Source organism: Leopardus geoffroyi, chromosome B2 (assembly GCF_018350155.1).
Source record: "Leopardus geoffroyi isolate Oge1 chromosome B2, O.geoffroyi_Oge1_pat1.0, whole genome shotgun sequence".
In the NCBI taxonomy this organism is placed as follows: domain Eukaryota; kingdom Metazoa; phylum Chordata; class Mammalia; order Carnivora; family Felidae; genus Leopardus; species Leopardus geoffroyi.
Genome location: NC_059332.1, coordinates 70,820,684 through 70,833,402, shown reverse-complemented (window position 1 = coordinate 70,833,402; position 12,719 = coordinate 70,820,684). Strand labels below are relative to the sequence as shown.

The following is a 12,719-nucleotide window of genomic DNA, read 5'->3' as shown; positions in this document are numbered from 1 at the left end:
ATGTGGATTTCTTCTGGGAATGATGTAACATTTGACATATAAGACTCTGGTATCTTATGATCAGTAAATAATGGATTTGAGCTTGTCAGCATGTCCCCTATCTGGAAGAGGTCATGGCAATGAAAGTGGAGTCTCTCAAAATGGAAGAGAAATGTTATGCAGAGCAGAATGGGTATTTTTAGCATTGGTTTTCTACAGCAAGAAAACCATATAACTTGTAAGCCCTTGGTAATTCCTATGCTGGGATAAACCAAACAAAAGCTTATGACTGAATAAAAATGAGACTGTGATAGAAGAAAGAAAAAAATAGAATTGCCCCAGACTAATTAATTACAAAGAGGAAAAAGTCAGTCCTTTTGGAATTTTTAAATATGATTAAGAGACAGAATACATATTAGCTTTTTTGAGTTGACAACTAAAATTTGGCAACTAAATTTAAAGTTGGCAACTGAAAAAATATATACAAATCTTTGACACTCAATCAAATATTAATGATATATACAATAAATGCTATTTACATGCTATATTTAGACATAAATATTAAAAAATTTAAATGCCAAGGCTTATGGTTAAAATGAGAGGCTATTCTGATATTTGGATAAAATAATTATAATATCAAAAATTCGAATCAAATTTGTAAAGAAAGGTGCCAATTCCTGCCTGTAAACTCACATCTAAAAATGATGGGGCCAAGAAGGGAGTGGCATGATATATTCAAAGAACTGAAAGGGAAAATCTATAGCCAAGAATACCCTTTCCGGTAAGGCTATTGCTTAGAATAGGAGAGGTAAGAGAATTTCTCAGACAAATACTAAAGGAGTTCATGACCACTAAACCAGCCCTATAAGAAATATTAAAAGGGACTCTTTGAGTGGAAAAAGACCATAAGTGATAGCATTAAAATAAAAAAACACAAAAGCAGTAAAAGTATTTCCATAAAAATCAAAGGATTCATAAAACAAAAGGATGTGAGATATGACACTATATACCTAAAATGTGTGTGAGAGAGGAGTAAAGAGTAGGTTTAAACTTAAGTGACCATCAACTTAATATAGACTGCTATATGCAGAAGATTTTATATATAAACCTAATGGTAACCACAAACCCCAAACCACTAATAAATATGCAAAGAATAAAGAGAAAGGAATCTAAGCATATCACTAAAGAAAGTTAACAAACCATGAAAGAGAGCAAGAAAAGAATCAGAGAATATCTATAGAAACAATCACAAAACAAGTAACAAAATGACAAAAATGCATATCTATCAATAATTACTTTGAATGTAAATGAACTAAATGCTCCAGTCAAAAGATATAGGGTGACAGAGTGAATAAAAAAACAAGACCCATCTATACGCTGCCTACAAGAGACTCATTTCAGACCGAAAGTCACCAGCAGATTAAAACTAAGAGGATGAAGAAACATTTATCATGCAAATGGATTCCAAAAGAAAGCTGAGTAGCGATACTTATATTGGACAAAATAGATTTGAAAACAAAAACTATAACAAGAGACAAAGAAGAACACTATATAATCATAAAGGGGACAATCCAATAAGAGGATATAACAATTGTAAATATTGATGCATCCAACTTGGAAGCACCCAAATACATAAAACAGTTAGTAACAAACATAAAGGAAATAATCAATAGTAATTCAATATTAGTAGGGTACTTTTACACCCCATTTACATGGATGGACAGATCATCCAAATAGAAAATCAACAAGGAAACAGCAGCTTTGAATGACACACTGAACCAGATGGATTTAACAGAAATATTCAGAACATTCCATCCTAAAATAACAGAATACACACTTTTTTAAAGTGCACATGGAGTATTTTCCCAAATAAGTCATATACTAGCCCACAAAACCAGTCTCAACAAATTAAAAAAAGGTTGAAGTCATACCATGCATCTTTTCTGACCACAATACTATGAAACTAGAAATCAACTGCAAGGAAAAGTTTGGAAAGACCACAAATACATGGAGGTTAAATAACATGCTACTAAACAATGAATGGGTCAAGCAAAAAATCAAGGAAGAAATAAAAATTACATGGAAACCAATGAAAATGAAAATACAATGATCCAAAGTCTTTGGGATACAACAAAAGTGGTTCTAAGAGGGAAGTTATAGCAACACAGGCCTACCTCAAGAAGCAAGAAAAATCTTAACCTAATCCTGTACCTAACGGACCTAGAAAAAGAACAAATAAAACTCAAACCCAGCAAAATGAAGGAAATAATAAAGATTAGAGCATAAATAAATGATATAGAAACTAAAAAAACAATGGAACAGATCAGTGAAACCAGGAGCTTGTTCTTGAAAAGATCAACAAAATTGATAAATCTAATCCTCTAACAAGACTCATTATAAAAAAAGAGAGGTGACCCAAATAAACAAAATTATAATGAAAGAGGAATAATAACCAACACCACAGAAACACAAACAATTGTACCAGAGTATTATGAAAACCTATATGCCCACACATTGGGCAGCTTAGAAGAAATCGATAAATTCCTGGAAACATATAACCTACCAAAACTGAATCAGGAAGAAATAGAAAATTTGAACAGATCAATTACTAGCAGTGAAATTCAATCAGTAATAAAAAAGCTCCCAAAAAACAAAAGTCCAGGACCAGACAGATTCACAGGTGATTTCTATCAAACATTTAGTGATGAGTTAATACCCATTCTTTTCAAACTATTCCAAAAAATACAAGAGGTTGGAAAATTTCCAAATTCATTCTGTGAGGCCAGTATCATTATCCTGATACCAAAACCAGATAAAGACACCACACACACACACACACACACACACACACACACACACACGAAAACTACAGGTCAATATCTCTCATGAATATAGATGCAAAAATCCTCAACAAAATATTAGCAAACCAAATTCAATACATTAAAAAAATCATACACCACAATGAAGTGGGATTTATTCCTGGGTTGCAAAGGGTAGTTCAATATTCACAAATCAATCAATGTGATACATTACATTGATAAAACAAAGATAAGACCCATATGATCATTTAAATGATGCACAAAAAGCATTTGACAAAGTACAAAATTAATGAAAAAAACTCTCAACAAAGTAGGTCTAGAGGGACCATACTTAAACATAACAAAGTCCTTGTATGAAAAACCCACAGCCACCATCATACCCAATGGTGAAAAACAGAGACCTTTCCCCTAAAGTCAGGAAGAACACAAGGATGTCCACTCTCACCACTTTTAGTCAGTATAGGACTGGAAGCCCCAGCCACAACAATTAGACAACGTAAAGAAATAAAAGACATCTAAATTGGTAAGGAAGAAGTAAAATTTTCACTATTTGCAGATGATATGGTACTATCTTTAGAAAATCCAAAGACTCCCCCCAAAACCTACTAGAACTGAAAAAGGAATTCAGTACAGAAATCTGCTACATTCCTATACACTAAAAAGAAGCACCAAAAAGAAATAAAGAAAACAGTCCCATTTACAATTGTACCAAAACCAAAGAAATACCTAGGAATAAAGTTTATCCAAACCCAGAAATAAACCCACAGTTATAGAGTCAATTAATCTTTGACAAAGGAGGAATGAATATACAATGGGGAAAAGACCATTTCTTCAACAAATGGTGCTGGGAAGACTGTACAGCTACATGCAAAAGAATGAAACTGGACCACTTTCTTTCATCATAGACAAAAATAAACTTGAAATGGATTAGAACTAAATATGAGATTTGACACCATAAAAATCCTTGAAGAAATCACAGACAATAATCTCTCTGACATGAGCCATAGCAACATTTTTTTAGATATGCCTCCTGAAGCAAAGGAAATAGAAGCAAAAATAAACTATTTGGACTACATCAAAATAGGAAGTTTCTGCATAGCAAAGGGAACTATCAACAAAACTAAAAGACAACATACTGAATGAGAGATGTTTGTGAATGACATATCTGATAAAGGGTTACTATCCAAAATATATAGGGAATTTATACAATTCAACATGCAAAAACCCAAATAATCCAATTGAAAAATGGACAGAAGTCATGAACAGACATTTCTCCAGAGAAGACTTACAGATGACCAACAGACTCATGAAAAGGTGATCAACATCAGTAATCATCAGGGAAATGCAAACAAAAGTACAATGAGATATCACCTCATGCCTGTCAGAATGACATCAAAACATAAGAAACAACAAGCATTGGCAAGGATGTGAAGAAAAAAGAATTCTTGTACACTGTTGGTAGGAATGCAAATTGGTGTAGTCATTGTAGAAAACAGTGTGGAGGTTCCTCAAAATATTTAAAATAGAACTACTCTATGATCCAGGTATAGCACTACTGGGTATTTATACACACAAAAAATACAGGAGCACTAATTTAAATGAATACATGCGCCCCTGTTTGTTGCAGCAATATTAGAATAGCCCAAACTATAGAAGAAGCCCAAGTGTCCATTGACTGATGAATGGATAAAAAAGACACACACACACACACACACACACACACACACACACACACACACACACAGAGATGACTATTTGGCCATAAAAAAGAAAGAAATCTTTGCCATTTTCAACAAAATGTAGAGCTAGTATAGTGCTGAGTGAAATAAGTCACTCAGAGAAAGACAAATACCATATGATTTCACTCATGTAGAATTTAAGAAACAAAACAGATTAACATAGAGGTAAAAAAAAGAGAGAGAGAGAGAGGCAAACCATCAAACAGACTCCTAACCATAGAGAATGAAGTGAGGGTTGCTGGAAGGGAGATGGGTTAAATGGGTGATGGGCATTAAGGAGGGCACTAGTCATAAACATTGGCTGTTATATATGAGTGATGAATTACTTCTACTGAAACTAATCTTACACTATATGTTAACTAACTAGAAACTAAACTAACTAAAAAGAAACACAACAAACAAGCAAAAGAAAAAAAAAAAAAAAAGAAGAGAGAGACAGACCCAGAAATGAACTGTTAACTATAGAGAACAAACTGATGGTTACTAGATGGGAAGTGGGTGGGTGGATGGGGGAAATATGGGATAGGGGTTAAAGAGTACACTTATCGTAATGAAATAAAATAAATAAAAATAAAATGAGGGGCACCTTGGTGGCTCAGACGCCTGACTGAAGTCTGGCTTAAGCGTCAGACTTCAGCTCAGCTCATGAACTCACGGTTTGTGAATTTGAGCCCGACATCGGGCTCTGTGCTGACAGCTCAGAGCCTGGAGCCTGCTTCTGGTTCTGTGTCTCCCTCTGTCTCTTCTTCCTGTACTTACACACACACACACACACACACACACACACACTCTCTCTCTCTCTCTCTCTCTCTCTCTCTCTCTCTCTCTCTTGAAAATAAGTAAAGACTAAAAAAAATTAAAAAAATAAAATGATAATAAAATAAAAGGATAAAAGATAAAATGAATTAAAATGGTAGGGCCAGAGATGGCACTACTTTTTAAGAAGTGTTTGAAAACTGTGAATTTGACACAGTGTTGGTCAGCAGTCCTCTGCTGTTGAATAGGCTAGGAATTTGCAAAGACACATGCTGACTCATACAAATGTTCCCCAAGTCATACCCTCACCTTCTTTATTCTCATGTTGGTCATTAGCCTTGAGTATCTCTACCCCATGGATGTTTGTGTTTATGTCACCTCTATGAGCCTTCCCTGTGGAATCAATTGCTCCTTTAGTATTTGCATTTATACATTCTGGCCTGTATTCTAGTATTAATACATATATTTGTTTGTCCCTACCACAGATGTAAGTTCCAAGGTATGAAGGTTTGCCCCAATTTTTATCACTTATTCCTGGTAGTAAGTAGCATATGTTATATACATGATTAACATTAAATAACTATTTGTTGAGATAGTAAACATAAAGGGACATTACACAATTAATTAGTTGAATAAAATCACACTGAAATCATATGAGGTTCTAATTGGAAGTGATTCTCTTGTCATTCTGCTCATGAAATGATATTTAGTATATCAATAGGTGTAGATGGTGTGCTGACTTGCTTAATCTAATTAGTATATCAATTCCATTTTGATTTTGTGAGATGTATCCAAGATATATCTTAACTCATAATTGGAATTGAATTGTCATAACATTTTATTAAGAAGCATGTCAAACTCATATCTCAGTTTAAATGAGGGAGCTTCATGATCTTGCAAGTGGACTTACTCAGATTTCTCCTAAGTCTTGGTAGGACAGTGCAAAGAAGAGGGCATGACAGTATTTATGCAGAACAACTCAGAAATGTGAAAGTTTTCATTTTGAATTAATTACATGTGTCTTTTGACAGGTAGACATACTTAACGCTGAGGTGTTGAGGTACACAAATGTAAGAATAATCTGAAAAGTAAAAAGTAATTTAAGTTAGATTTTGCCCATCTAAATACTTCTCCATTTATCAACATTAATATGTCCTCTCTTTGTCATCCCTATATACTGATAGTAGAGTTTCAGAATATAGAATATAAATCATTTACTTAAATCCACTGACTTGACCTTCACTGAACTTCAGCTCTCTGATGACACAAAGCCATCTATTCTCAGTGATGCCCTTCCATCAGTAAACCATTACATCACTGAAATTATTCCTCATCATTTTGAGTTATGCTTCACCATTTGGGGCTATGCTACTTCTACAATGGCAAACTCTGGACTATAGTGACAACTATAACTTATCAAATGGATGCTATATTAGAGATCCTGACCGAAGTACTTTACACGTATTTACATATGGATTCTCAAAACGATTCTATTTACTCCAGTCCCACAGTTAGTGAGGCAGAGCTAGGCTTTGGCTGCTCAAAGTCTGTCGTCAGGACATGGGTGTATTGCCTGTCAGTGAAATATCCTTATTTGATTTAAACTGCCATGACTACCACTTCTCCCAGCTCTTTGCTTTTTTTTGCTTATAGGCTTCAGTATGTCATCCAGCAACTTGGTTCCACTCTTTCTTTCTAATGCTTTCCCACTCTATCTCACTCAGAATGGATTCAATGGTCATCCAATGCAACTATGCACTTTCTATTACACAGAAATTTCTGCCCTGGACCTTTTATCCCCCACTCTCTGCCCCAAATGTAGGTAACCTATCACTTCAACAGATCTCCTTCTTAAGGAACCAACACTTTTTCACAAAATTATGTTGAGTAAATGCATTAAAAATTCAAGCTATCTAGACATATTTAGGTTCTTGCTATTATTTGTAAACTGTTAATTGAGTCCCTTGACTATTCTCTATTACCTCCCTTAAGGCATATACACCTAAAATTTCCATATTTGTTAAGTCCTCAGTATCCTCAAGGTCTATCTCACATTTAGCAGATATACTTAATTCTTATTTTACTGAGAAATTTGTGTATACTTCCCTTTTTCAGCCTCACAGTTTTTCTCTGTTTAATTTCTATTTTTATCCCCATTCTTAGAAGAAAAAAAGATTCTTCCATTTTAAGATTGACTTCTTTACCTGTGCTTTTGGTGTATTCCCATATAAGCTTTTCCTGTTAGTTGTTTATCAATTACTGTCTCCTGATTTTCCATCTTCCAACTGTCTGTTATTACTAATTTTTCCTTCTCAGCAAATTAACTCTTTTGGGTAATCTTTACTGTAGTAACTAAACAGAGTAGAATACAACACTTCTATACTTTGATCCTGTACATTTTAATTTACCTGTCTCATCTCCAGCCCTTGCTTCTCTGAAAATTTCTTGAGAGTAGTTTACCTTCACTGTTTTTTCTTGATATCATTCCTTAATATCAATATATGCCATTAAGCCTATGATAATGGCCTAAGGCATTTACTTCATGTCTTCTTTTTTCCTTCCTGATCCCTGATTAGCCTTCTAAAAATGGGAGCCTTGGTCTTTTAGAAAGCTCTAATTCATCTTACTGCCCCAGATGCATGTGAGAAAAGAGACTAGAACATAAAAGGACTAAGTAATTAAAAAAAAAAAAAAGACCATGAAAAGAATCTCTCAAATATAGGCTGTCTACAAAGAAGTAAGAATTTTTAATGTCTCTAAAACATTTCTACTAGCACTGAGGACAACCTGTATCTTGGCCTTGACACTAAGTGATGAAGGAAATGGGGCCTTGAATTCTCTCTTTATATAGGAGAATGCCACTGGTTTTAGGGTTGTTCCAAAGCTAATGAGTCCTAGGCAATAATGGATCATTTACCCAAGAGTCCATCTGACTACCTGGTGGCTGACTTGAAATTATGCCAGTTCCCAGGGCTTCCTCTGGCTGAGCTCATATATCTGAAACAGTATGAGCAAGCAGTCCATCTGGAACTCCAAAGGATGTAGGTGTGGATGAAAAGACTGATAAAGACCGTAATTCATTATCTTTATTTGTATGTCATCCTTGCACAGGGGATGTACTAATTTTCTCTGTATTGTTCCAATTTTAGTATATGTGCTACCAAAGGGAGCACATAATTCATTATCTTTAATTTTATGTGTTTATTAGAGTTCTCATTTTACTTCAGATCCCTTGCCTCCTTTGGGACAACTCTGAGATGTAACTTACCCTCTGAGTTCTTGCAAACAAGCTGAGGCTGGGTTTAATCCTACATGAGGTTAAATTCACCTCATAAAACAGACATCCACGTGCTACTTTTAGAATCAGTTTTAAAAAACAAAATATGAATTTACCACTTTGAAAAAAAATAATTCTTCCAGATTCTTTCTATACCTGTCTTGACCTTGAGATCTAAGAAGGAAAGTAATGGGCTTCATGACTTATACGGTTGGGGACACTCACACAAGAAGAAAAGAAAACTTTAAAACATATCATTGGAGTTGCTTCTGCTTATGAGCTAGCACTGCCCATGGGAAATCATTTTATAATTTTGTAAAGTACAGCTTCCTTCATGGTAGGAGTATTAGCACATCTTTAATTGAGTGATACCAAATCTTTCAAATGTCTACAGCTTTTACCAAAATCTGTGCCTATTACACAGCCCATGGATATTCTATAATGTATCAAGTGGATTGTCATAACATCAACTATAAAGTGTGATAAAAATTTCAGTGATCTGTCAAATCTTTTTGAGATCTGAAGAACTTTATGGCTAAAACTAATATGTTGACATTTGATGAGTTGATAATCAGGACATAGGCATTCACTCAAAACCCTGGAATCAGTACTTCTCACTAAATAATTTTTTAATAGAAAGAAGTAAGTTCTATCATAAACATAATTTTTAAAAAATGGAGCCCTTGAAAATAAAAGTACACCAAACACAGCTTAGAAAATTACTATTCAGGCTAAAAGTATACCACCACCAAAACTATTATGCCGTACACACACTGGTGATTAATTTGATAAACATATTTTTGAACAACTCTTCTATTTTCTAACATGCAAGTCCTATCATCATTTAGTAAAAACAAAAGCCATTACCTTGACTGAATGCGATTACTCGCCTCACTGCTATATTGAAATATGACTATGTTCTCAGTATTGCTTTGTAGTTATTAATATGCAGTAAATGGCTTAAGCCATATAAATTTAATTCTAGAGATAATAAAATATGTTGAAGTAAGTGTGGTTTTACTATTAATATAACTCTCACTCTGCCCCCAATTTAGTATGTGACTTTAGATAATTCATTTTATGAATTCAGCCTCATCGTATGCTGCAAAATTTCATCTTTCATGAATTTATATTACTTATCTGTAAAATAGAGGCACAAAATTAAATATTCCCTAAGATGCCTCCTCCCTCAGAGTATAAAAACAATTATTAAGTAGAATATATTTTTACTATCAGTTTTAAGAAAGGGAATGGGAAATTGAGGTTTCCCAAACAAAACAAAATTTAAAATGCCCCTTGTGCTGACATTGGAGGTTTGGTATGGAATAGCTTCTTTACAGAGTATGGAGGCTACAATTTCAAGTGTCAATAATGATTTAAGAGAAGTGGTTTCAGGCATTATTTCCTTTACTGAGTGAAAGTTCTTCAAATGCTTATTGAGATGACCTAAGAATCAGGAGAGAAAACAGTGAATCACTGATGAAGAAGAAATGAATCTTAAAGAGAATCCTAATAAAGCAGCATTTATCATTCTTTCTCCTTCATTTATTTGCTCAGTCTGAATGAACATTAGCTTCTTCCTTAGTGTGACTGATGCAGTTTTGAGATGGCATTCTTCTCTAACAGAGCATGGTGAATGAAATTCAGATCCTTATGATGAAACAGGATTGTCAACATTTACAGTTTCCCTCTCCCTCTACTATACTTTGGTCAATTTGTAGATAGCACCTGATACATGAATTATTATTTTCATATGGTAAGATTGAGCAAATCAGGAATCTCCACTGGTTTGGTCAGTCTATTCTCTTTAGATTATCATTATTCAGCTTAAGCATCATAGAGAAAAAGTCTAGGGCCATCCTGACTTCTGGTAAATTGTTTTCTTGTCTGTATTTATTTGTGGTTTCTTTTCATCTTTTCTTTGGGTTTCCTTTGTAGCCCTTTTGTCTCCCCACCAGTTCTCCAGAACTCTCTAACATAAAGTGATCTACTAAATTAATTTAAGTTTTTTAACACCTTAAATAGATACAATTTTTATTTGTAAAAAATAAATAAATAAAAATTAAACAAACAAATAAAAGAAAGCGAGAATGGTTGGATAGGACACCAGAGTGTTCAGCTCAATAAAATTACATGGAAGCAATATTTAGACCCAGAGAGGAAACAATATTTAGACCCAGTACTCCTTGACCATAGAGGTTGTTCAGTCTCCAGGAGGTAGAACCCTGCCACACTGTGGCAAGTATATACTATAATGATTCCCTCAGTTCTTCCCAAAATGTTCATGCATTTATTTACTCAGATGATTACATAGTGAGTAAAAGAGAATACCCAGACATTTCTAGGCTGTTGAACACAGAAGACCTGAAATGTCATCTATTTTCCCTGTTAGAGAGGTGACAAGTAGGGGAAGCCAGGCAATAAATAGGGTCCTTAACAATATCCAGTTTACACTGGGTCCATTAGGTCTGTGGTCTTGCTCTGGTCATTCCCCAATACCTGAACATTTAGCTGGATTGACGTATTTGGCAGTTGTAGAAAACCTTACACTGAGTCTACCTGGGGTTGGTGTTGGTCAAGCCATCATATTAGGTAAGGCCAAGTGGAAACCTCTGATACTCTATCCCCCACAACTTTGCCAAAGTAGAATAAAAAAAATCCCTTCTATATCTAGCTGAGATGCAGCAACAAGTACCAATTTAGAGAACTAAAAGAACTGAAACGAATGGGAAGAACTAAAAAGCTAAATGAAATATATGAAACAACAATTTCTAAAACATTGCCTATTTGGCAAGGAAGGACAATGGTTCCCAAAAGAAGGGAAATAAATGTGGTGAATACTACAATCATCACAGCTTTCTGCCTGGATAGGGTTCTCAGGTTACTGTGCAGAGGAGAGAACCAGGTGGAGTCCAGCTGTCTTTTTGAGTGGAGGAAACAAAGATAGAAGTTGAGGGAAGCCCAGGGTAATTAGAATTCTCAGGGGGCAAATACTGGAGAGTAGAGAGCATTGCAGAGAGAGAGCTCCAGTGATTCACAGATGGCATCTAGCAAGTCTTCAGAATGTGAGGAAATGATCTGAGGTGAGGGAAAAAACTATCCAAAAGGAGCAACATACAGAGATCACAAAAAGGTGGAAAGAGATTGTGTCCACCAGCCAGAGTGGAAAACCTAGTACCTCATGGTTCATAGGGTGGAATACTCAGGAAAGCATTGCCCAAGTAGTGAGGAAAAATTATTCCTAGACTAAATACTGCTCAGCATTCTCCTCAAAAGACTTAAAAGGCAAGTCTCAAGAGGATCAGATTCTTTCCAAGTAACTTAATTGCCTTATGGAACAAAGCTCTAGAATCTATCTACTATCTATCTATCTATCTATCTATCTATCTATCTATCTATCATCTCTATCTACCTATCATCTATGTGTCATCTCTATATCTAGCTATCTAGCTATCTATCATCTCTATCTCTATCTATCTATCATCTATCATCTCTATTTATATCTTTAGCACATATTAAATTTTTAGTGATTTAATATACATCTTTCCGTAGAGTTAAATCTTTGCATTTGAAAGAGAAGAGTGCCTCTAATGGTACTAAGGGTAGATTATCTGGAAATGAGGCATCTGTGAGGAGCTATCCACACTAAGAGGTCCTCTCAATGGCCCTGGTATCACACCCCATGGAACTGTGGTTATTAAACTTAATAATACCAATTCTGTGACCCCAATCAGATCTTTTGAATTGGAATCTCCTGATATTAAAAACAAATTTTAAGCTCATAAGTGATTTTGATGATTAGCTTTCCTTGAGAACTATTGATACTCTTGTCTGTGCATTTTACCCATCATAATCGGCACAGTTCAGAGAAGAGTCCTGATTCTCAGACATCCTTGTCTTGCTTGCTGTGGGATTACTCCAGGATGTGGAAACAAACACTGGGACCCTTTGCTCACAAGCCCCACTCATTAATTAACTTTTTCATTCAATATACATTTATTTGTTAAACATATTATATGGGCAAGGCCTTGTGCTGTACCATCAGGATATGAAGATAAATAAAATTGGTGCCTGATTTTAAAGAGCTCACAGTTTAATCGGAAATAACATATGGATATACTTATAAGTCTATAATACAGCTATACATAG

The 12,719-nt window shown here is 34.8% G+C and overlaps 1 long non-coding RNA gene and 1 other non-coding gene across 2 annotated transcripts in view; one reads left to right on the top strand and one right to left on the bottom strand.

Annotated features, from left to right (window-relative positions):
- Window positions 1–12,719, top strand: part of LOC123608639 — a 390,026-nt gene that overhangs the window by 213,679 nt on the left and 163,628 nt on the right. The window lies entirely within an intron of this gene.
- On the bottom strand, window positions 8,359–8,466 carry LOC123610001. Its single transcript, XR_006718041.1, has one exon. It is a non-coding gene; the product is annotated as a U6 spliceosomal RNA (small nuclear RNA).